General features: G+C 36.0%; 1 protein-coding gene across 27 annotated transcripts in view; it reads left to right on the forward strand.

The window, feature by feature from the left end:
* Positions 1–26223, forward strand: part of MBNL1 (muscleblind like splicing regulator 1) — a 194889-nt gene that overhangs the window by 82682 nt on the left and 85984 nt on the right. For 3 of the 27 annotated variants that reach the window (XM_019732015.3, XM_019732013.3, XM_019732014.3), the window contains exons 2-3: positions 2678–2797; positions 5640–6198. The exons of 22 other annotated variants lie outside the window; for them this stretch is intronic. The gene's annotated coding sequence lies outside the window, so the exon portion shown is untranslated. The remainder of the gene's footprint in view (positions 1–2677; positions 2798–5639; positions 6199–26223) is intronic. 2 more of the 27 variants (XM_088794186.1, XM_074326732.2) reach the window with 1 other exon arrangement.

Here is a 26223-nt window from a genome sequence, read left to right on the forward strand (position 1 = left end):
GGTCATAAAAATCATTTGTTATGATCTGCCTTACGTAAAAGACAATGGGCCACTTTGTTTTGCTCACCCAGAAGGTGTCAAAATATATTTAGAATTTTTGGATAACTTTTGTGTTAATTCAGTGCTAATGTTGAAAACAGATAAGTTTAAATGTCATCGTCAGCCAAAGAGCAACTCAAGCTTATGTGGGTACAGTGTATAATACCACTACTCAAGAATTCTGCGGAGAGAAAGATAGTTGTTTAGAAATAGGTAAAGAGTTGACATCTTCCTTCTATGGAAACGTTTGGTAGTAAAAATAATTGAGAATAAATAGACTAATGTATCACCTCAAGCTACGCCACACGGGCATCTAAATTTATTCTTCTTGTGAAATGCCACGAAATGGCTGCATTTCTTATAGTTTGTGGCTAAATTCTAACAGAGGATAGACACCTTTACCGTAACTTTTTTTCCCCCCTGAAGTTTTCATGGTTTCTTGTGTTCCTTTCTGGTTGGTTAAAGCCAAAAAAGATGAAGCTAGCCCAAATTAATGTAGACTGGTAGGTTTGCTGCCAAGTTAAAGCGATAGATTGGTTTCAGTGCTCTTCAGTGGTTTCTCAGCCTTACATTCGAGGCCCTATGAGCTTTATTTGAGCTGCTGGAGATTGCCCAGATGGCTGTGTGTCCTCAAGAGTGAATTCAAGGAAGGTCATTTCAGCTGCTGAATATTCAAGGATGTCTCTTGGTCCAGGGTTGGGTCAGCCCCTATCTCACGAGATGATCCTTGAATTTCTGAAAATTCCTTGAAGCTCACAATTATTATCTTGACCCTCCACATCATTAAATGTACTTGCCAATAATAGATATAAAATATGACTGCCAGCAATGGTAATCCCCCGAAACAGAATGACCTACAGACACTGTGATGATAGTAATGTTACTGTTAGTGCCTCTGAATATGTGGTACACTTGGGGGAAAAAAAATGTGAAAAGTGAATTTGTCCTTGACTTTTTCCAAATCGGAGAATCACATAAAACATTTGTTAATTCCTTAAATGAGTAAGCATCCTTAAGAGAAACGGGTACTAAGTTTTTTAAAAGAGGCAAGGTGAACAGATCTTCCTCCCACCAGGGGTCTGGTCCTCCCTGACGTTCCTTATTCCCTTTCTTTAAGAGTCTTAACTGGCCTTTCAGGAGGCATTAGGAGTGGCCTGAAAACCACAGCCTCAGGAGCTGCATTCCCCAATCCAAAGCTTACATTTGCTACTTACTAGTTATTTGACCTTTGGCAATTTACTTAGCACTGTATGCCTCTTATTCCTCAGGCATACCTACCTGATTTGGTTTTTATGAATCTGAAATAAATTGATGCACGTAAAGGACGTATGGAATTTCAGGGCACACAATAAGTACCATATATTAGCTATTGTTGAATCTTAATTTTTATGTCAACATTTTCTGATGTGCACCTTGTTAAAGGTAAACTTGCAACACGCAAATAAAGGAAAACCAAAACTAATGTTACAGTTTTAGCGAAATGTTTAAGAGCTCCAGTTCTACAACTGCACAATCTGGGTTCAGATCACTGTTGAGCTCTGTGGCTTGAAACGTGGTGTAATCTGACTGAGTCTCAGTTTCCTTATTTGCAGAATAGGGCAGTCATAATATCTGATCCGTAGTTGCTGTGAAGATTAAATGGGATAACACATGTAAAGCACTGACAACAGTTCCTGGAACTTCATGAGTATTCAGTGTATCAGCTATTGCTCTTATGTCTTTGATGATGAAGTGAACATTGATACACGAGAATCATATACTAATCATATACTGTGTATTTATTTATTTATTAAGAAAATTTTTTTTCACTTATTCTATTGAAATTAAAAAAAAAATCTCTCGATCCTTTTTAGATCTATAAGATTTTAGCTCTGGATAAATTATTTACATACAGTAAATGCTTTGTTAATGATGTTACCTGCTTAACTCTGTTGTCCAGCCATATTCTGTCACTCAGTAAGCTGACACCACTGGAAAAAAAAGCAAACTCATCAACAACATCAAAATGGGAATAGAACATAGAAGCAAAGAAGTCATTGCGCCTTCTGTAAAATAAAGATCATAAGACCTGATATTTCCCCATCTGCTGGCAGTGTTATAAAGATTATGAAAACATTAGCGTTTGCAAAAAGTGCTTCAATGCCAGGAAGGCAGATAGAATATTAGGAAAGAAATGACCACAATTGCATGATGGTATTTATTTTATATGGTGACATCCTTTCCTTCATTAACAGGAAATTTTAGGGCAATCTACTTGCCTATGAGGAGTGGGAAGGGTGAATGAAAATTTAAAAAAGATTCATCAAGGCTTCCTTATAATAAAGTAAACCTTTGAGAACACGTTTCCCATGGAAGTAGAACCTTAGAATTCTCATAGTAACTGTATATTTATCACCTTATTTGGGAGCAGGTTTTCAGCATGATCACAGGAAAACACCAGTTTTGACACTTTGTGAGAAAGGTGCAAACATACGGGTAAACTCTGTGTAGGTGTAGAGCAAACAGAATGCTTGGCTAGCATCCTGCAAGGAGCTGGGTCTAAATGGTCTGCTCCAGCTTCTGCTGCTGCTGCTGCTGCTAATATTACTGGGAAGGAAAAGTGGCTGACCTGGCATATCCTTTACTCTTGGTGCTGCAGCAGTCACTCAGGAAATGTTGTTTAAGGGGAACCTTCTGGATCCTTTTCATGGCACCATGGCAAGAAGAAACCGTATCTTATCTATTGAAGATAAAGCGTGGAGTTGGCTAATGGAAGCTGGTGAGTGAATAAGGCACATGGGGAGCCAGTTTACTGCTATCTCTCGGGTAGGCCTGCTCTCTCAAGCACTGAGGTGGCATCTGTGGGAAAATGGCCCCTGATAACCTGAACGTCAGATATTGTTTTAGAGCGGAATCATAATTTGAACATGGGTGACCTGATCTATGATCCTGTATATACGTTTCATAAATAAAATTTATATTTGTTCCCAGCTTTCCTCCTTGAAGATTCTAATCTTGAAATTTCTTAGTTACCTCAGTGTATGGAGCACAGTTTCCCATGTAATTTCAATCACTGTTTCATCTTTACTCTTGTTTTTCACTTGACCCACGGTGATTTTAAAAAAATGACTTTCTACTATTTGAAAGAAATTATTCCTCCTTTCAATTCTAAGTGAGCACCTCCTTTTTTTCCACAACAGTATAGCCTTTTAAATTAAGAAATTATTTAATATGCATAATTTAATTCTTGCCAGAATATTCTTTTCAATTCAAGATAATTGTGTAAGCAAATTCCTAAGCTATTGGTTATATTGGTCAGATAGTTGCAACAGGATGGGTCTTGCAAATTGCCATAAAGAATTTCATTGCTAATGTATTTATGTACCAATACAAGGTATTTCCTTGAGCAAGTTTCTGATTGATAAACTGAATAATTTGAATGAGCCATCTCAATTTTTCTCACTCTAAAATATTCTTTCCCCAAAGCAGAGGCCATGTTTGACAAAGTCTACTATGTGATTTGAAATACATATATATTCCTTCCACCTTACAATTTTCAACAGACATGAATATGCGCCAGTCAGTAGTTTACACGTGTCTTTTGTTAAAAGATTGGAAGAGATAGGAAGGAATATTAAGTTTGCCACAGAAGTGTGGGCCAAATTTTCCTAGCATAATTAAGCTATGATTAATAGGTATTTCATTAAAAAAAAAAAAAAAAAAGGTAGACAGTTAAGTTTAGGAACGTGTAGTAGCATAATAAAGGCTCTGACAAGTCATGCAGGAATTCACCTTTTAACTTTAACTTTTAGGAAATTTGACCACCACCCTGTTCCGCACCCCCAACACACACACACACACACACACACACACACACACACACACACACACACTTTTTGAGGAGTGCCTTTTCACATGTGGCACCACCATTCAGCCAGTTAATACTTACTGAGCACCTACTATGTTGCTAGGCTAACTAGGTGCAGGGATGTAATTGAATATATTTCTCAAAAATGTCTCCATTTGTGATGCTTAGTAACAGGGAAGCATTGGTTTAGATTATCTGGTTTTATTAGTTTAGTAAGATAATTTAGTAGCAATATAATGTTTCTTTTTAAAAAGCCAGTACCAATTACTCTGTTTCCACTGAAAATAATCCTGACACACCAAATAAGAGCTTTATAAATCATTGGACTCTACCGTTTCACATTGGAGCTATTTATTCACTTTCTTGTCTCCACATTGTTTTGTTTCAGTTTTTGTTGTTTAGATTGTTAAAACTAATTTTCATGAGTGAGGTTGAGAACATAGGTAAAAAAAACAAATTGATTTTTTAAATATTTTATTTGAAGTCAGACTATTACACTGAAAAAATCCACTTCAATTTGGTTTCACCATAGGGTCTCACTCAATATTATTCTATTGACAAGGTTATATTTCTAAAAATTGGTTCAAAACAGTGTTTAAACTTAGGCACTGTTTGTATAATGAAAGTATTTTTAAAGGGAAATTCAGATTCCTCATCTTCTTCCCTTATAAAATCTCAGTTCTCTCAAATTTGAAATACCAGCTGGCTAGGCAGTACTATGTATGCATATATATATGAGGTGAGGGATGGAAATCAACCTTTTCCAACACAAGATTATTTGAGCTATCCGACACCTAGTAAAATAGGTTATTTATTACTGTTTTAGTTAACTTGGATTTTAAAAGTACGTAAGTAAATACCTGAAATCAAGAATTACGTACACATAACTGCTGTGAGGCATTAGAGTTTCTTATGTAACTCTAAAACAAATATAAAATACTGGTTAATTTGTTTCTATCTTGAAAAAGTGACAGTTCCTAAATAAGTCTGATTGTTTTTATTTTGATACGTATTAGGGATTATTGCAGTTCTGTCAGAGTTTATATTTAGTCTCTGACTTGATTGTATCTGGTTCATTAAAATTGTCTTAGGGTCTGTCTCCTGTAGCTGTTTAATATTTAGTATTCAGTAGACCCCTGAAGATGAGTTTCTGGGGGCTTTTGAGCAGTTATGAATAGTGGTTAACAAGCTATAAGTGTTTCCATGGAAAATATAACATTATGAAGCCCAGTCAGGAGAATCTTAGTGAGTAGTTTATAGTAGCATTATAAAGATTAAAAACCTACTAATTTAATCACATTTCCCTTCCTCTTCTCTTCTTTTTCCCTTTTCTTCTATCACTCCCTCTTCTCATCTCTGAATACTCTTTGTCTACTTGCTTCTCTTTCTTCATATTCTTCTCTTATCTCATTGAATCCCTTCAGTCTCCCTCATTTAATCATAATAGAAAGTGATGTATTTGATAACACATGTATTGTACATATTTAAAAAGCAGTTTTAATTCTTTCTCAATTTAATAATCAGCCGAGTTTAACCTTCTCTCTTTACATTTTCTCCTCCAATAACTGACAACTTTGCCTTTTAATCTCTGTTGCCTGGTGGATCAGTACCCTGTGACTTTTTATATTTGTAAGTTTCCTTAATATAAATGTTATAATGGCAGGATTTAGGAATTTTATGAAATGTGTTAGATTTGTTTAACCTCCAGTACAGTAGGCATACTATAATATGTCTTCCTTACTTTTCTTTCTAGAACTAGAGCTCCATATCCCCCCCCCTCAACTGTGTTTTTGGCTGTCTCATGGGATGCTAGAATGGCCTATCTCCATGTATTTTGTTGCATTTTGCCATTGCTTCTTGTGTTCTGTCGGGGGATTTTGGCGATTCTTTTCAAGCGCTACCTGAGCTCTGTGCTAGTTGTTCCCCTTTCCCCAGGGTCTCCTGCTGTGTGGCCCTGTGTCCACTCCCTTGGCCCTGCCCATTGCCAGAGCCTTGGGTTCCCTGATGGCTGCCTCTGAACCCTTGTGAGGGCCGGGACATTCCTCCCCCTGCTGCTACAATTGAGCCCAGCGCTGGGTACCACGTTGCCTTCTACACTTGCTTTCAGTCGTTAAGGCTTCCCGAGCTTTGGCTGTGGCTCAGTGACCCTGCTGTCAAAACCCTGGAGCTTCCTGGCCTCGACACTCAGTGGTAGCAGCAGGTGTTGGGATTTCTCCAAGCCCCTAAGACCTTGGGAGCAAGAGAATGGCCGTTTGACATAGACCTCAGAAATTTCCAAAGCACCAAGAAACCTCTCCAGAAGATATGTAAAGGTAAGATTCTGATTTCTCTAGGAAGCTGTTTTAGACGCTAAAAATCCCTGTAGGCATGGAGTTAATGTAGACCAAGTTGTGTTGGAATCTGTGAAGCACTTTTTCTCTCCTTCACAATCCACATTGTGTCTCGAGTAAGAGAAATCTTGTGGAGAATTAAAAACAGTGAAAAACAAAATAGAAATGATGTGTTTCTCCAGATGCCTGTGTTTTATTTACCTCTACGTTAATGTTTAAAACCAGAAACATTAAATGAGTATATCTTCAAATTCTTAAATTCCTAAACCCGTAATTAATTCAAAAGGAGTTGGGAGAGCAGCTCAGATCTTGGTAGTGCTAGGATACGTTATTGTCCTTTGTCAAACATTACTGCTTAGTATTCTAAGTGTAGCAGTCTCTTTTCTTTGGGGGCTTTATTTTCAGTTTTTTTTTTGTTTTTTTTTTTTTTTTAAGTGGATTATTCCCTTGTCCTATTTTTTTTGGGGAAAAAAAAAAATCACTCCATATGGGTGTAAGTAAAGTGGATGAAGGATATATGTGGGGGAGGGGCGAGGGGTAGGAGAGATCAGCTGTGACTGGGAATGAACAGCACAAATCATCTCTTCAGCATGTTAGCTTTTGTGAACAGTTGTATATTTATAACCCTTTATTCTTTCCCCTGCCTCCATTCGTAGGCATTAATCTGTGAAGTGATACTAAGACACCTCTTCTGATATGAGATCTTTGGCAGCCCTACTGTACATTCGTGTCTTCTTTCTTCCTCTTTGTTTTCCTTTCAATGGACTTAATCTTGTAATTGATTCCCTATAGTTGAAATCAAGGCTATTAGCTTGTTGTCACACTGAAACACTTGCATTTCAGTAACAATTGAAAAAGTAACAGCTTTTAAGGATGAAAAAGAAGAACGTTTACTAATAGCTGTACGAAATGAAAAGTAAGATTTGTCTTTGATACTGCTTATTTAAGATGCTTATTTTAAAAACTAAAACATGTTCAGCAAAGTGTTTTATTTACACTTGAAAATATCTAAGTTTTATTTCCTCTAAATGTCAAAGTATAAGTAAATGGGATATTTTGACGTCATTCTAGTGCATTAAATTGGATAATAGATTTCATACCTAAAAATGGAAAACAGAAATTTTAATGCTTTGATTTTTAACATTCATAATGAGTTTATAGTTTTCGAAAATGTATGGCACAGTCTCAAGTGAGGAGTTTGTGTTATTCTCAAGTTGGGCTGTGCAGTGCATTTTCCCTTTTTCATTTATCTGGAATTCTTACCTTTCCAGGGACAAAAGATTAAACAGTACACACACACACACACACACACACACACACACACAATTTTAAATGATTTAATTAAATATTAAGATAGAGTGATAGATTGAACTTACGGACATTTATAAAATTACTTTAAAACTTTAAAATAACTTAAAATATTTTTAAACAGAACAGTGAATTAGTGGTATTTCTTGTACTTAATATTTGATGGACAAAGTGACTTCACAAGAGAAGGATACAATACAGTAATATTTAGAGTTTAGTGATTGCTTTTTAGGGCGTACAGAAAAGGTACATGATATAAAAAAAATAGTGGTGCCATAGAGATCTTAGCAACTAGTTGAACAGAAAATCTATTGAATAAATAATAGTATGACCCTTTTACAGGTAAGGAAACAGAGGACTAATGATTTACAATTTCTGAAGCCTAGAGCCAAGACCAGAATTTCACTGAATTCTGATCCACTGCCCTTGCCTCTGTGCAGTGCTGTTTATTGAAATTGCAATATGTTTGAGGGGCCATCTTGCCAATATCTGCAGAGCAATGAATGGATTCTAGGCGTTGAAGAGATTTTCTTCAGTATCGAGTATATCTAAGCATGGCTGATAAACATGGGCTCACTTGTGCAATGTAGCCTCACAGAGGCCTTTAGAATTTTTTTTATTCCTGCCTTGTTTAGTGTGGCTTTCATTATACTAGAATTTTGAAAAGTATTGTGGAACAACCATTAAAATATTTGTGTTCGAAGAGGGCATAGAACTCCTGACTTGCCATTTATTTCAGTTTTTGATCCTGTAAATTAGGCAATTATCTGAAAGAGTAAATTCTTCAAATTGAAAAATTAGACTTATGTGCGAATATAGGACATTTATTTTCTGTTTCTAAGCAAACTTATAAAATTTTCTTCCACTGTTTCAAACTTGAAAAATTCCTTAGCTTGCATCTTTAAAAATATCTGTTTGTGATATCATGAAAGTGGAAAGAATGCTTATTATATTTGCGTGAAATAATTTGATGTGTTTATTAATTCAGTGCTTTCTGATTACCTGCCTTAGAAATATTACTTCAAACTCCAAATTCTCCCTCACTTTATGGGATACCTACCATAATTAAATAGGACCATACGCATGATTTTTTAATGCGATTCCTTGGGAGATATAATTGAAATCCAGTCCTTTTGCATGATGTCCAAGATTAACTCAAGACCCAAGGGGGACCTAGAAGAAAACTGTGTGCAAAAATGAAGAATGTAACCTATGAATTCTCTTTTTAGGAAGTTTAATTTGAAAAATAGTTGGAGAATTTACAACACTTATTTCAGAAAAAATGTGAAGTACCTATTCATGGAAAATCTTAAAAGTCTTATGCGAGCTCTCATTTTCAAAATAAGGTCTTAACCCCAGTCATTATGATCCCTGAGCATTTCTGCCATCACTCAACTCATAAGACTCATAGCTCTCCATTCCCATTTATCCCTTGTCCCTTGTTGGAGAGTGTGAGGGCTGTCCAGGCTGGTGGGGTACGGGCAGAATATTTACCGTAGATGTTGAGAAATGTCAAATGTAATCCTCTGATGATCTATTTCCTTTGTTGTAACAAGTAAATCAAAGTTGCTAGCCTTATTAGACATGTCCATGTAGGAAAGAAATAAAAGAACAGATCTGCACGTGGTACGAACAACTAAGAGAGGACACATCTGGGGAAGAGCCCAGATACCGACATTTTTGATACTTTAGAGGCATTTTACACTTGAAAAATAAAATATTCCTGTTTATTCATTTTGATTTATGGAAATAAAAGCTTGCTGAATCAGAATTATTCAAAATTAAAATTATCTAGTTAATTATGATTTATTTGTTACCCATTGTCTCCAGTCCCATTATAATAATTATCTCATTTGTTCTTCACAAAAACACCTTGAGATGTGTAGTGGTATTATTTTACCTTTAACAAATGAAGAAACTGAGGCCGAGAGAGTTGAATAACCTGCCCAAGGTATGACAGCTGGACATACAGATTCAAACCCAGGATGTATGGCTCCAGTGTACATCCTGGAAGGTCTTTATTAGTTGTAACCACTGGCAGTGAGTGCTAGTCCCCAAATTCAGTCCTAACCCTTCTATTGTGCTGGTGCCATCAAGATGCTTCTGTCTAACCACCTCCCACCTCAGTCTGGGCTACTGCTGTTTACTCATTGGCTATTTGACCTTGGAAAGGTTATTACTTACTATCCTCACTCAATCATGGTCCCACCTGCTCTAAAATATTAATACTATTATCTCTTGTTAGGGTTTTTATGAAGACTTCATTTAACTTAATGAAGCAGCGTATGCCAAGCACTCAGCAGAGTGGCTAGCATCTAGAAAATAGCCAATAGATTGTTGATGTTGTTATGTAATTTTCTCAAGGTCACACAACTGGAAAGTGGTTGAGTTAGAATTCAGACCCAAGTCTGTGTGACAGGAACACAAAACGAAACAAGAACACGTATACACATATACACTTTCCAAAGGCAACAGGAGCCACAAAGCAAAACTCATGCTCTTTGACGCTGCCTTTCATCCCTGCCCATACCTTTTATGGTGAATAAGTCACAATGTCACGTGTGCTGACGAAAAATGTAGCATAGGTTAGTGTTTTAGGAAAACTAGAAGTAAGGCTTCCAAGAATTGGAATTTCAGCCCCATTCCTTACAAACTGTGATATTAGACAAGTTACATAACCCCTCTAGGGTTCTTTATGTATGAAGCTAATAAAAGTACCAATTGTCTTGGATTATTGTGGGCAGTAAATGATATAAATTAAAGAGCTACTCCAGTAAATGACTTTTATTAATATTAATAGGAAGGTGTATGTTTTTTAAAAATAATGCATTGTTTTCAGAGTGAACTTCATGATTCGTGAAAATCAGCAGCCCGTAGACTTTTAGAGTTGGTGATTTCATGATCTTCCATTCTCCAAGAATCTATATGCTTTCCCTGTCAAAACCATTTCCCCTCAGGGGCAGGCCAGTGGAGAAAGGGGGAGGAGGCATCAAAGATCGGAACTAACCTAAATATGAGGTGGTTGCACCATCAGGAAGGTGGGTCAGCTTCTCGCAGTCTAGGCTGTTGTCAGGGATTGGCACCACTGTCACCAGATGCTGGTTAAGCAGATGGCAGGATTAGCACTCTTGTGTTCTTTCTCTTTTGAAGCAGAATCCAAACCAGCAGCTGAGACTCAAGTCCTGGAGAGAGAGACTAAACCTGGACTGCACTGAGTGTCAGCGGTTAGCCTTGAACGCTGGTCAAAGCAGGGACTTCTCAAATTCTTGCTGTTTAAATGTTGGGCTTCTACTAGATTCTCTACTCCTTGAGGCCAGCGATATTTAGTTTATTTATTCACAATGCCTCGCACAGGGGAAATTGGGCACTCAGTGTATGTTTGATAATTAAATAAAAGAATATAAGTTGCAGAAAAGGGACACAAGAACTCACTTAAGTATATCATTTCCACCAAAGGGATTGGAAACAAGGCTGTATTGCAGGCCCAGGGCTCCCTTAGGGACAGAGGGTTAAGGCAGATCCCAGGGTTGGGCCAGGAAGCTGGACGTGAAAAACCTTAATAATGACTGTTTTTAGGACCTGGCAGAATTGAAACTCAGTGTCACCTGGTTAATGAATGTAGGAATAAAGTTATTTCAAATCATTTATAAAATGTTTTCATCAGAGGACATATTTAAAGAATCAAAAGCTATTGGAAGCCATTTACATTTGTTTTTATTTGTTTATTTGGTTTTTTTGAAAGATTTTATTGGGGAAGGGGAAGAGTGTGTACTTCCAGGACTTTTTTCCAAGTCTAGTTGTTGTCCTTTCAATCTTAGTTGTGTGTGTGTGTGGGGGGCGTTCAGCTTCAAGTGTTGTCCTTTCAGTCTTAATTGTGGAGGGTGCAGCTCAGCTCCAGGTCCAGTTGCCATTGCTAGTTGCAGGGGGCACAGCCCACCATCCCTTGCGGGACTCGAGGAATTGAACTGGCAACCTTGTGGTTGAGAGCCCACTTGCCCATGTGGGAATTGAACCAGCAGCCTTCGGAGTTAGGAGCATGGAGCTCTAACCACCTGAGCCACCAGGCCGGTCCATACATTTGTTTTTTTCATACAGTTATAAATGGTATGCTGGCATCATAAACTCAATTTTGGTGCCAGAGACCTGATGAAAATGTACCTGTAAATATGTAATTGATCTACATACTCTTATATAAAGAAGTTATCAAAATATGGTTTTAAATATGTAATAGTGTAAAATCCCAATTTGTAATACATGAACATAAAACAAAGAATTTCTGTGAGTGATGTGGGAAGTCAGAGTATAATTCTTAAAGCCAAACTATTAATAAGCTTTAAGAATTAATATTCTTAAATATTTAAATGATTAAATATAAGGTATGATGGGTAAAGTGTTGAGTTGTTTTTCATTATAAATTTTACTACTCTTTTGATGTGTATTCCCCGAATAGTAAGATGAAAACATCTTTTAATCAAAGTATATTAAAAACATAAACCATACTAAAAAGAACCAAGGAAATTAACTATGCTTCATATTCTACTTAACAATTAATATTGATACTTGAGTTGCCACAGAAGTGTTTTTGGATGATTCAAATGGGTATCCCAGTGACTTGGTATAACGTACTCAGGCCAGGCACTTCAGCTTCTTGTATTCAAACCCATGCTTTTGTGTGCTGGCACCTGAAGGCAGGTTGTTTAGAAAACTTCAACTGAAAGTTAAAATCAAACCAAATGTTTCCATGAACATTTGTGTCTCCTTAATTTGAGAAGGACCATATGTTGCAGCAGAGCTTCTATAATATTAAGATTGTGTGGAACTTTCCAGCGTATCTCAAGAACAAACTCGTAAATCAAGTGCTAAGTTATTACACATTTAAAAATATTTGCTTTGAAGAACACACATTGATGTGACAATAAACAAAAAATTGAGTCCCAAAATGGAAATATCATTAGTAACACGTGTACCTTATTTTCTAGAAAGTTAGGATCCTTCTATGCTTTTATTTTCAAATGTGCCTGTACACCCGGCTTCTCACACTTTCTTTCTCTCTCCTCATTCTCTGTATACACAAACATGCCTAGAGATGGAACTACACACAGACACACACACACACACACACACACACACACACACACACACGCACTTTTGCTTTTATCTTAGAAGATTCACACTAGAACAGCAATTGCATGATGTTAATTCTCTATAATTCTCTTTTGTCATTTACTTTCATGGCTCTGCATCCCTGAATTACGTGTGGGTCTAGTATGCTATTTGTGGTTTCTGTGTGGAAACACACTGGCAGTTTTTTGTTTTTTCCCTGTGTCTTATTTCCTAGTGCCTGCTTTTAGTTTATTTTGGCAACCCATCATGTGCGTTTTAATTAGTTACTAAGTTTGAGATGTTATTGAAGCAGTATGTACTAACTTACAAAAGTTAAACTCATGGTAAAATCCTTTACACATAAAATAACTTAGATAAAAATGAGTACTGGATTTTTTCCTCCCAACCCTTGTCCTGGACGTGTTCTTCGCAGTTTAATCTGTTCTGTTTTACCCTTTTAAAAATGTAAGAGGCAGAGGTACAAATAAAACCAGTGCGATCGTTCCCTGAGGAGAATTTTGTCATTGAAAATAAGTGTCAGCACTAAGAGAAAAAAATGTTATAAATAAAGTGAGTGGTGTTTGGTAATCGTCACCACTCTTGATTTCCTACCTGGTAATCAGCATTTGATTTATGAGTTTTTTAAAGAATCTTGCAATTAAAAATAAAGATGAAATTTGCCACATGGAGCAAGCCAAACAAATATTTAAGAATACTGTTTTTATTTAAATGGGCAGCTGTATAGTTAAGCCACTGTGTGTGTGTGTTTATTAACACTTTAGACGTAATTTGCAGCAACTACGTACTAACTCACACCATTTCTAAGTAGAATTGCAAATATACTAGTATAGCTTTTCAGTTAAGAACATTATTGGTTCTGGAGCCAAATAACATGGGCTCACACCCCAGTTAGTTACCGTTTATGTTTTCTTGGATATGTTATTAGACCTCTCTCAGCTTGAGATATCTACTCTTTATAATGGGTATAAAATAATGGAACTATAGGATTGTTTTGAGGACTAAATGAATTATAAGCTTAAATCATGTAGAACAGTATGTCATTATTATTATTGTTACCATCATTATTATTTGCTATTCTTTTTGTTTAATGCCTTGTTTCTAACAGAAATGGTTATTTGGCCTCCTGTCTTATGAGGTAGGGCTGATGGGGACTGGTCTTAAAAAAAAAAAGTAAAACTGCAAGTCAGTGAGTGTTTTCTAGTCTAAAGGTCAAACGCCAGAGGCCAAATTCGTGTGGTAGGACAGAGGTCCAAAATTTACAAAAGCTTATGGATGATTAAGGGGAGGGAACTAAGCTTAAAACAAAAATAATCTGAAGTTATGTTATTGAGCAGTAGTGCCCCTTTGGAAAATTTAGGGAGTCAGCTGACTGCATCCACTTCAGTTCTGCATTTCAGTGCATTATAGTCAGAAATTTCTACTGATAGCTATTTAAACCATTGCTTTGTTATTTACAAAAATCATACTTTCACATAAATAAGCTAGATTCATTATTTTTAAAAACTTTCACTATTTTCCTTTCTTGTTTATTTTCTCCGTATTGTCCCATAACTTTCCTACAAGACTTTATTTTACAGGGATTAAGGCAAGAGTTATTTATTTATTTATTTTTTTTGTGGTGTAAACCTGATGACCACGAGACTGACAATATACAGGATAACCATATTTTTGAGGGGATAATTCTAAATTTAGTTTTTCTATTAGACCTTCTGTTACTATTTTGAAGTTAGGAAAATATGGTCCTGCAATTATGTTTTAGAGATTGCCTAGGCCATTTAAAGCCACCATTGTCTTCTACATAAAAAGTAAAGGTTGCCCAAGAGGAAAATGCACAGAGAACTGCCAATTAAAAACACTAAAATAACGAAGGTTTCAGGAGCTGTTTTAGAGATTCCTGACCCTGAGTTGAAAAGCTCTCACATTCCAAATGTTACAGTGGTTGTGGTGGCATTCTGTCCTAGGCTCCATATCAATTCCCTAAACAAAATCACTTTAATAAAATAAGTAATCTGTATTATATTTTCAAAGTTCAGGATTGAGGGATCAAACTTATACTTTCTTTAATTTATTTTTGGAACTGTGTTGACATATTTACAAACAAACATTTAATAAAATCTTATGTAACAGAGTGGGACCTGACTATATTAAGATTGCTGCATAGAAATGGAAGGACATCTCAACTCAGAGCAAAATTTGATTTTAAATTCATTATGGCAAAAAAATTAATTTCAAATACCTTTATTGGGACGAAAAGTAACAGATTGAAAAATAAAGTTAATTATTTAAAAAGTACTAATTGAATTGATACTTTAAAAAATAACAGAATTTAATTCACATTGAATTAAAACTATCATTTAATTATTTTTTAAATACTTTCCTATTTCAAAGATATTTTAAATTTATGTATATCTTCAAATATCATGTTTAATGCTTCAAATTTCATGCTTAAGTCTTCAAATGGCCATTTTCTACCCATAACTCAAATATACCAGTTCTTTTGGAATCAGGTCAGCTTCTACTTAGGGTTTGTAATGGTCTTGGCATTTTTGATAGAAGTCAGGATCTTTGCAATAAAGAAGACTGAAAATCATGTAAGAAGACAGTGGACATAGTGCTAGACTTTGACTTGGTTATTTCGTTTCTTGTGACAGGCCCCCATTTTAATCACCATGTTACTTTCTGTGTATCATGTGTCCTTGGAAGCACACCCACCATTTTGCCTCTTTGGACTGAATAAAATCCAATAGAGATAATAATGCACAGCACAACCCCTTCAGTGAACTCTACTCCATCTTGTTTGTGAAGTAATTTGTCTGAAAGGCAATCAAAATGCAAGTTTAAAAGTATGCTGTGAAAGCAAATCTTTTCCTAATTCTTGTTCACTAAGACACTAAGACACTTGTTGCACTCATAAGCACTAAAATTGAAGTATAAATATTGTTTTTATAGTATAATTGGTAGTATAAATTTAGTCATTTGGAAGAATAGTGGGGTGGGAGAAAAAAGAGTCCAAAGTTGTCTTTCCTTTAAGATAAGTCATAAATCGTAAAAGTCAAGGTCATATTTAAAATTTATTCTACAATTTTGAGACTGATTTCTGTTGCCCCAAAGAGTTTCACACATACTTGACAAAAGAGAAACTGAATGTAATGGCAAAAGAGGGTACAGAAAACAAAGCATCATCTGCCCTGAAGGAGAAAATGTATTTTTAACAAACACTAGAGAATATAGAGTTTGCTATGCGAACAAAGTATATTATTTCCTTAGACAGCTTGATAAGTCAGTGTATGTTTATTGAATAAATGAGTGTGTGTTGTTGAAAATCAGTGAGTAAGAGGATGAATGAATAAATTAGTGGTAACATATTCTTCCTGTTTATTATGTTTAAGAAACAATACTTATTTTAAAGTACTACAAAGAATTTATTGAAAGAAATTGGGTGGAGTTCCTCATTTTCTCTTGTGGAAACAGTCAGTTGTTACAGTAGGATGATAACTTTTTAGGTTATAAGATATTGTTTATGTAGGTTGAATTACCCTACGTTTATACAGCTTTGGGGAATCAGTAGATGAGAAAACACAAATTATAAGCAAAAGGGCAGTTAGTACTAGTCTAAAAATAAACATTGGTCCATGTAATTACATCCTAAATAAAATAAATAGAAATGGATTAAGAAAATTACAGTGGTTTAGAAGAATTTAGTGTGTTTTCTATCCCTGTTTTCATTGGGTTTTGATGGTAATTGTTATTAAAGGAACACCATGCCCTACATATTTTTAAACATTTAGCCAGCAGCAGCAACACCCAAAAGTATATTGGATGTGTTTGCTGAAGACAGCACTGGGCTTGACCCTCTCCTGGCAGGCTTTTAACTACTAGAGGAAAAGGTCGAGGAAACAGGTTAAATATGGATATGAAATTAGGGCTTGTTGGAAGTCTTGGGACATTATGGAGAGCATAATAAACCTTACTACATCCCGGGAACAGAAAGAGAAATAAATTGAGGGGGGAATTTGAAGAGAAAGGAAGAGCCTTTGCAAGCAGAGAAGGAAGCTTACATCGGCATGAGTATTGGCTATCACGCCATCTCATGGGGCTCATTCCCCAGGAATGCATCCCGTGGGCTAAATAGAGTACTTGTGTAAACACACTCTGTAGACTTTTGAAAATTCTCGAATAACAGTTCTTCAGGGGTTACTATGTAATTATTTCTAGCTGTTGCATTTATTTACCTTGGTACGAATTTATAGAGCTAGTTTTTGACTTGTGTTACCTACAATGTCTTGTTTCATAGTTTCCAAAAGTACATAAACAACATTTAAGAAAAATGCAAACATCAGGGGCTTTATTCAGTGACTAGAACAACTGGAAACTTATTTCATATTATTTTGTAAATGAATAGCTGAATGTAACATTATATCCATGGCATGTTAAAAAAATGAAAAATAAAAAGAATGGAAACTTGGACTTCTGAATGAACAGCTTATCAAAACACTAGCTTTCGATTTTATCTGAAATTTACTGTAGAAACGTTTTACTATTTCTGCAAAGCCTGGAGGAAACTACTGAACTAGAAAAGCTGAATGTCATTTCTGACTAATCTATTAGTCATCCTAATAATAGGAAATTATTTAGCTCTTATTTTTCATAGTGGTCCGTCTTGAACAATAAAATCACGTAGCCCACTCAAAGATATTTCAGGAAAATTGATGTGATGCTTTGAAAAAAAATAGTACTTAAAAAGTCAGCACATAAATGATTTTGCATTAATAATGCTACTGTTTTATCACTCTTTTCTCATCGTGTAATTAGGAAAGTTAGCTGAAAATGACCTGGAAGTTTATAATTTGGATGCTTAGGGATGGGGCATTACCAACGAAATATAGGTGTGTTCTCTTTCTTTTTATATTTATAAAATATATTAAATATATAAATATAAAATATATAATATTGATAAAATATATGTTATTGGCACATGCTCTTTCGTTTTATGGAGAATAAACAGGGAGCAGATAACTGATTTGTTGGGGATAAATGAATTTACAGAAAAAGCATCTGAAAATCATTTACACAGAACTGATGCCACAGGGCAAAGCTGTGTTATATTCAGAGAAAATGTACAGTCAGAAGAAGGGATATAAAGACAAATCTTAGTGATTTCTCTATAATCAGCAGTCAGAAAGGAGAAAAAGCAAAGACAGTGACAGAGAATAAGCAGATTCATAAATAGTAGGAAGGGAAGATGGTACATTATCATGAAAGGCAAGAGAAAAGCAGGAAGTAGTTAAAGCTGCCGGATGCTACCAAGAGAAGCAATGAGAAAAGTCCGTTGACTCCGGCAGTTAAAAGGACACTAGTAACCTTGGAGAAAGCAGTTTGAGTAGAACTGGAAGGGAGGAGGTAGAATCCCCATGGCAAACCAGATTCCAGGATGAGTCACTTGTAAGTTGGAAGATAGGTATGACTCAACAAGTTTAGACAACTCAAAAGAAATTCAGGAATGAAAAGAAGAAAGGTGGTGGCAGCTGGAGAATTCATCAGAGAAAAGGTGGCTGTAGAAGCGTGGAGGTTGTTCCTTCTACAGAAGCATGCATTTCCTCTATTGGAAGGTATAGGAGTCAGTGGAGCAGAAAAGAATGAAGATGCCTGAAAGTGAGCACATACATGTTTGACATTACCCGAAAGTAGGGCTAGTGGAGGGTACTATGTATCAGAGAATTTGAGAAGGGGTCTAGAAAGTGGTTAAAGAGATTGACCTTAGCAAGGAAGATGAACCAGACACTTCCTGGGAGTCAGACTGAAGGAGAAAATGCTCAGCAGGGAGATTACTCACCCTAATATCCCCTCCTCTGTACCTTCAGTTTCATCTTGTTTGTCTAGGTGACTTACTGCCTGTATTCACAACCTTTGTGTATTGCTTTTTAAATCCTTTAGTTTAACTTGGCTTGCCTTATAGTCCCATCTTGACTGTAAATTTTATTTTTTGGGGGGTGACATGTTTTACCCGTGTATACATTAATTAATAAGCTCCCCTTTCATGTGATCCCCTAATGTATTTCAGTAACCTCCAAGCCAGTGCTGGGGGTGGAGGCAAAGGTGGGCGGGGAGAAGGTTTTGCTGCGCCATCTGTCCATTATCCTACAGAGCTGAAGGCTCATTAGCTACCTGTGTGAACCTCAAAAGCTGTTTCTACAACAAATCCTCAATTTCAGATGAATGGGACTGGTTATTATGTCAGACCTTTTTGTTTCCCCTTAGTTAAAAAAGTTACAACATAACAAAATGTAACTTAAAGTTCAGAAGTGGATACTTCCAAAGCCAGGTAAAATCATTTTTAGCCATAATTCATTGTTGAAAGTGGAAACATTTGATGGAAAAAGAAAATTATGAAAAGACAAAAATCTGCAAAACAAATGGTTGCTAAATGGTGTGGTTTACACCACTGCTTCTATCAACCAAATAAGATTAGGTTATATACTTAACTTTGGTCTGATTTACATTCTAGGTACAAATCCCTAGGTTAGAATAGTTAAATTGTTTTCTGATTCTTTCTTAGCAAAAATAATTGTAAGCAAAAGTAAAAAACGAAAGGTTGTCTTTGCCTCCCATTTAGAAAACATATAGTACATATGTTTCTATTCTTTTATAGTAAGTTTGTTACTATCTTATGGTTGCTGCTAATTCACTTTCTTTACTTCTTAGGTAAATGATCAGTGGTCCATTTTTTTTTTTTTTTTTTTTTTTTAAGTAGCTCCATAAACACAAGAAAGATTATGAACTGGCTACTGTTTTCATGGTTTTAGAGTCAATATTATACTGAAAGTAAAACATACCTATTTAAATTTCTGAATTATGGAAAGCTATAAAGTTTGTAATGTAAGACTCTTGATTTTATTCCTACTGAAAAGAATTGGTTTTATTTATCTTCAAAACAAGCAGAGAAGGAAAAATTGAAGGATGAGACCCTATATCTAAATGAGTAAGATGTGGCCCATGACAACTCTCGTATTTTTATTATTATCCAAAAATCACTTAAAACACTGATTGACGGCAACTCTTGGGCAGTTGCACAACATCTCGTTTTCTTCTGGAAATGGCCCAGACAGCATGAGAAGGTCCTTAAATTACCTTGGAATGCTGTATGGAAGCACAGTTTTGCCCTGGCCCACCTCTCTAGGGCCACCTGAACCTACTCTTCCGGCTGCACTCTCTAGAGTTATTTTCTACACATGTCCCACTGTCTCAGATTTGTGAGACACCATTAGATCCTCTCATCATTCTATCTCCTCATAACCTCCACCCCACCTTGTTTTCTTAATTAACAGCTACCTGTCCTTCTGGACTCAGTCCCAGTGACAGTTCCCCTGGGGAGCGTCCCAATCTTTCCGTTCCCCAGGCAATGGGAGATGTCCCCATAGCAGCCTGCACTAGTTCCTGCTGTAATTGTTTCCTTACGGATTTGAGTCCTCTGGGATGCAGCGCTGTGACCCTTCGTTCTGGACGTACCGCGCTAACACTATTGTGAAAATGCTCCTTTCATGTTGCTTGAATGACTGCATGCACAGATAGCTGTTTTGTTTTGGACACTAAGCTGGGTTTTATCCTTAATTATTAGGGAGATACATGGACATAAACTTTTTGGGTTATGTCATATGTGGTTAAATAAGCCAGTTTCAGTCTAGTTTATAATGAATGGTTTACAAAAATATAAAAAGACCATTTGCAGTAACCCCCACCCTTTTTTAAATTAATACATAGACACACTTACACTATTTCTGATATATTTTTTATCTTTAATTTGAGGATGTCAGAATAGACTATGGTTATTAACAAACAAACAAACAAACACCTACATATCAGTGGCTTATCCCAGCAAAGATTTATTTCTTGCTCTTGTAAAGTCAGTGGTGATTCCTTCATCCAGCAACTCAGGAATCCAAGTTTGTTCCATTTTCCTGCAGCATGTGACTTCCAAAGGAGCTGAGGCTATGACAGAGAGTTGGGGGAAGAACACTGGCTTCTAATCATGTCTTCTCAGAAGTTCAACCAGTGTTTATGTTCAAGGTCCCTGGGCTAGCAATTGGTTATACGGCACCAACTTAATTGCAACAGAGGCTGGAAAACAGCCTTTTGGGGTACTTAGAGAAAACAGTGCAGAGAAATTAGCCAAACGACTATGTGTTTTGCTTTGTCTTTTATGTTCCTATTTTTGGGGGCCAGGAGGGACTGGGTAGATGCCACTGGATGAATTTAAGTGGAAACCATTAATTCCACAGCCAGTTATTGAGTCTTTGTATGTCTCACATGTATTAATTCCTGAAGAAGAGTCTAGCCCAATAAATCCTAATCTTTTTGGCTTATGGTCCAGTTTGAGATTCTGATAGAAATTGTGAAACACAGTGCACATCAGGACTTAACGCTGAAATCTGGCAGGAAAATCCAGGGGTTCATGAAACGTCTGCGGCCCCTCACCTCCAGCCCCCCATGATGGCCCTTTCAGTGTTAAAAGCAGCTGGCCGCTATTGCATAGCTAGGTGAAGTATTGGAGAAGATGAGAAATCAGTATGAACATAAATTTTACATGCTTTAGAGTGAAGACTAGGAACCTTTAAAAATTAAAACTCAGTCCCTCAGTTGAAATGGAAGAGGTAATTTGATTGCCACCTAGATATAGATTCATTCAAGCAGAGAGATGTAGACAATAGACACCATTGTTTGTAAAAGCATAATCCAGAGCAAGGCAGCTGTTGAGGAAAGCACGATAACTTTTATTCATGATCTCTCTTGCCAGTCTGTACTATATGGATTAAAGTTTTCAGGTTTCTAATGGTTGCATTGCAGAGCAGTCAGTGCTTTGCTATTGAAACATATACTTATGTAGGTTTGAGGATCACACAGATTAATGAAAGAGCTTTAAGAGGTTTCTATAGCTTCTATACTCACGGATCTTCATTCATTTGAATTATAAAGCAGATGTCTTAAATGGGGTTTTATATTCTCAATTACTTCATTCTAATTTTATGTTCTTTTTACCATATGAAAATAAATACCGCAAAGCTTTTCATTTATAGAATGAAACAGGGCATATGTATATGTATTGGGTAAGAGAAGTCGATATCAAGTTGGTTTGTATTTAATCGTGGTGTTAGACATTTTTTTCTGGATAAATACTTGTTATTTATGTCCATTTTATAGAAGAAGACATTGAAACTCAGGGTGGCTGTCCACAAATTTTTGCTCCTATAGAAATTTTTATCTGTCTTTCTTCAGTTTTATCAGTAGATTTTAATTGTTTTATCAAAAGTCTGCTCTCTTCACCAGACATGGGACATACTGAAAGGCATAAATTCTATATGTATCATTCCTCTAGAGCCTGGCACTTATTTGGGTGCTCAAGACATGTTTACTGAGTGAAAGAATGAGTCAATAACTAAATGAACTATTAAAAAAGCAACAACAAAAAACCCCACTCAATTCCTGCCCAAATGTCTGAGAGGCAAAATAGCATCATGATTTGGTGCCAGGACATAAGAGTTGAGCTTCTTCTCTTCATATACCAGCTCGATTTCATAATTCATCAGGGAACTTGGCAATAACATTACCTATCTCATACTGTGTTTCCCCAAAAATAAGACCTAGCCGGACCATCAGCTCTAATGCATCTTTTAGAGCAAAAATTAATATAAGATCTGGTATTGTATTATATTATATAAGACCCAGTCTTATATTATAGTAACATAAGACTGGGTCTTAGGTTAATTTTTGCTCCAAAAGATGCATTAGAGCTGATGGTCTGGCTAGGTCTTATTTTCGGGAAACATGGTAGTGTTGATAAGAGGGTTAAATGGGTTTGTGTGTCCAAATGCCTGGAGCAGTGTCTATGTCCAGTTAAATTTTGCCCTACAAATTTAAATGCCAAGGAGTATGCAATTAGGATATAAATATTTAAATATTTGACTAAAGAATGAATTAGACAGTAAATATAAGTTGACATTGATTGAAAAAAAGGAAACAAAATGTTTTAAACTTTGGCTTATTACTATGCATTTGACAATCTTGGAAACTGAGACTAAATTCACATTTTTGTTCTAGCATGCAATATTTAAGTACACATTACTTAAGATAGCATGGCATTTAAAAACACTTACTTTGCTTTATGAGATTATAGAATTGACCTTTGCTTCTAGATTTTATATTCTTTCATTGTTAAATGAGCATTCAGTTAGAAAAATGCAGTCATTAATTAGTGAGCAGATGATGTGATACCACCGTATAAGTCCACAATTTAGACTGACATACTGAATATAAGTACTCACTTATTGCTCCATTAAAGAACATTTATTTCAAAACCAATTTAATATGAAAAGCATCCACTAAATGTGACTTTGTTTCCAGGAATTATTCAATCTGCTTCCAGCTGATTTCAGCATGCAAATAGATTTAAGCACAGAGTGGAGAAGCAGCATACGATGTCGTGTGTTTTTGCCATGTGTTGGCTTGATTGCTTCCAGAACAGGAGGGAGTCGCCATGGAGCTCATTCTTTAGGGTAGTACCTGTTGCCCAAGTGAACTGATAAACAGCAGTGACAGGAGTCGCCTTTATGGCCCTGCGGCTTACCAAAGCACAAAGGACAGCCTGCTTTTTTTGTTTTTTTAAGAATACACAAAATTGCTTCTGACTTCATTTCATGACACGTTGTTTCTCATGAGAAGAAGCAAGAATTCCAGAATGTTGTGAAGTGGAAGGACTGTGTGCTTTCACTTGAACTATGCACTTTGTAATCTAGTACAGTAGCACAGCATGGATTGGTAATCATCGTGAGGCAAACATCAGTTTTCATGGTTTCCTGCAACCGTTTCTGATTCATTAAAATGGGTGCTAAGAAAGGCAGCAGTTGCCCTGACTTATGTTTTATTATGTTCAGATGCAATTTTTTATAATTTCAAACTAAAACAGATACGTGAGGACACCTTTTTCGTATGAAGACTGCCCAAAGAATTTGTTACTGTGTTCTTTTCTGAGATTAATTAGAAACTTAGTGTCCATCTCAGTTTTTATGTGCCACCAACTGCATGAAACTGTTGTGAGTTAAGCTTGTTATCCCTTTATAAAATATCTTGACCAGTATCTGCTCCTTGAAAGAAACAACTGAATGCTAGAATGTGCATAGAGGTAAGAATGCTACTTAGTAATCCAGGTTTGCCTGACAAAGGACCCCCTTAAAAGAGATAAGGACCCCCTTATCTCTTGTTTCCAATTAATTATATAGAGTAAAATAATGTTACTACAGTCTTCAGAACATTAACTTTATTATAGAAATTGTTTTCTTTTTAGTTTTTAAAATGATGTCAATATAGTTATTTTTGTTCTCTATACCAAAGGAAGCGTGTAGTGTGTGTGTGTGTGTGTGTGTGTGTGTGTGTGTGTGTATGGTGTGTGTATGCATGTATATGCTCTTACAGTTCTCTAAATATATTTTAATTCAAAGGCATACATTTCTCCTGTGACATTACCATGCTTATAATCTCCAATGTAGTGAATCCTATGGTAGGAAGATAGCCAAGCAATGCGAAGACCTGATTCTATCCCTATATTCACCATTTACTGTTGATGTGACTTGTAGGTTTCACTTTCTACATTTTCTGAGCAGAGATCACACGGTCCTGAAATAGAAAGCGTGCCTGTCTACCTGTCCCAGCTACTGGGAGAATGTGATCGTAGGGAGCCCAGTGCAGTGTTGTGCTCAGGATGGTTGCTGTGGTTAGTAATATTATCTGCCATCCTTGAAGGTGACACAAGGCAGGAGGCGGGCCATTTTCAGGAGCTCTGATTGTAGTCAAGACTACTGCTGCTCATTAATTACATGATCCTCCGCCAGACATGGTGCATCACAAAGGTGCTTTCCTTACCTCTCAAATAAGGTAGTAGCATTTGCCTTGATGACTTCAAATGACTATTGTGAGAATTATAGAACATAGTATTGTGTCATGTAAGCATAAGCACTAGTAGTTGTCACATCCCTGAGAGGCAGTGTTGGGGAAGCAAGACGGTCACCCAGAGAATGCCTATGGGAGGAATGCTTAAAGATTACTTTTGTTTCAGTAACGTGATAATTAGGGTTCTGAGAGTATCTGTGTGTTTTTTTTTGTGTGTGTGGTTTTTTTTTTGGCGGGGGGGGGGGACCAGGGTGTGGAACAGGAGAAAGGATATTTAGAAAACACTGTCAGAGAAATTAAATCTCAAATGGTAGTTTTCATTTTCCCACTTTATTCTTGCTTCTTGATGTTACTATTCCCATAGGATCCTGATTAGAGACTGACGTATGAATGAGCGATGTAACTGATCAGGGAAATTTAAACTTCAGTAAGAAAATATGAAATGATCAAAGCACTGAGATGCAGCGTTAGAAATAAGGTTGGTTCATGCCATGCATTATCAGCATGTCAGGATATGGATGGTGGAGGAGAAAGGAGGAAAACTCATATTAAAATTTAGAAATATGTGGCTCCACAGGGTCCATAGAGCAGAAAACACTTGAGAAGTTAGAAATGAAGATAGAGGGTGTGCATGTGTGTGGTGTAAACTAAGGAATGAATATTTTTGTAGGTGATATTTAAGAAAAAGGGGATTTGTTAACTTTAGAATATTAAATTTCATATGCCACATCAGTGAGGATAACTTCTGGTGTCCCTTCAAGAGTCAAAATGTGTATAAAGGAAGAATTATTAAACTTGTAAAACAAATTGTTATTCAAGGAACTTTAAAGTCATAATACAAGTTTTTATATGACTTTACAAGTATTTGCTGCTCATAAATGCCATTATCTTTGATTATTTATATATTTTATTAAAGCTACTTTTCATTTATTCATATTTATACATAGATTTATTGGTAAAGATAGTAAATGAAATGTTTAATCACTGACTTCTTAAGAATTACATAAAACTGATTTATGAAAAAATAAAAGACAAATAAAGAGGAGAAAAGTAGAGTTGTAAATTGCCTTTTGGGATTTATGTGACTTGTTAAAAAGTATCTTATTCACTTTTAAATATCTGAGTTCAGTTAGTTTTCTTCTTAAATAGGTATCTTTCCTTTGCTCTTATGAATGTAGAGAATGAATTGAAATATCTAAGTGAAGGCATTAATTTTTCTTTTATTCATGCTGATAGAACAAATTTTGCTGCTTCTCTGATTATGGATTACATAAGAAAGCACTGATTCTGCTGTTCTTTCCATCAGAGGAATTGAGCGATCCACATGGGTTAATTTCTAAATTATAAAAGGTATCATATGGTTTTTAAACTAATGCATACATATGCTATAGAAAGATATCAGTTGCTTAAAAGTGCATTAACACATATTTTGTATTAGTTGATCTCTTCTGAAGGGTAAAGAGTTTGACTCTTTCAAAAACCACATTCAATATTTATGAACAAAGACTGATTATTCCCCTGGACAGTAAGTATATCCCCAGAATAACACAAAGTAAACTGTTCTAGCATTTGAAATCAACGGCATATATAAACAAGAAGTGGTTTTTGCTTCCTTCTTGGTTGATATTATTAGGAACT

Source organism: Rhinolophus sinicus, chromosome 17 (assembly GCF_057876585.1).
Source record: "Rhinolophus sinicus isolate RSI-liver-muscle chromosome 17, RSI-T2T, whole genome shotgun sequence".
Lineage (NCBI taxonomy): Eukaryota > Metazoa > Chordata > Mammalia > Chiroptera > Rhinolophidae > Rhinolophus > Rhinolophus sinicus.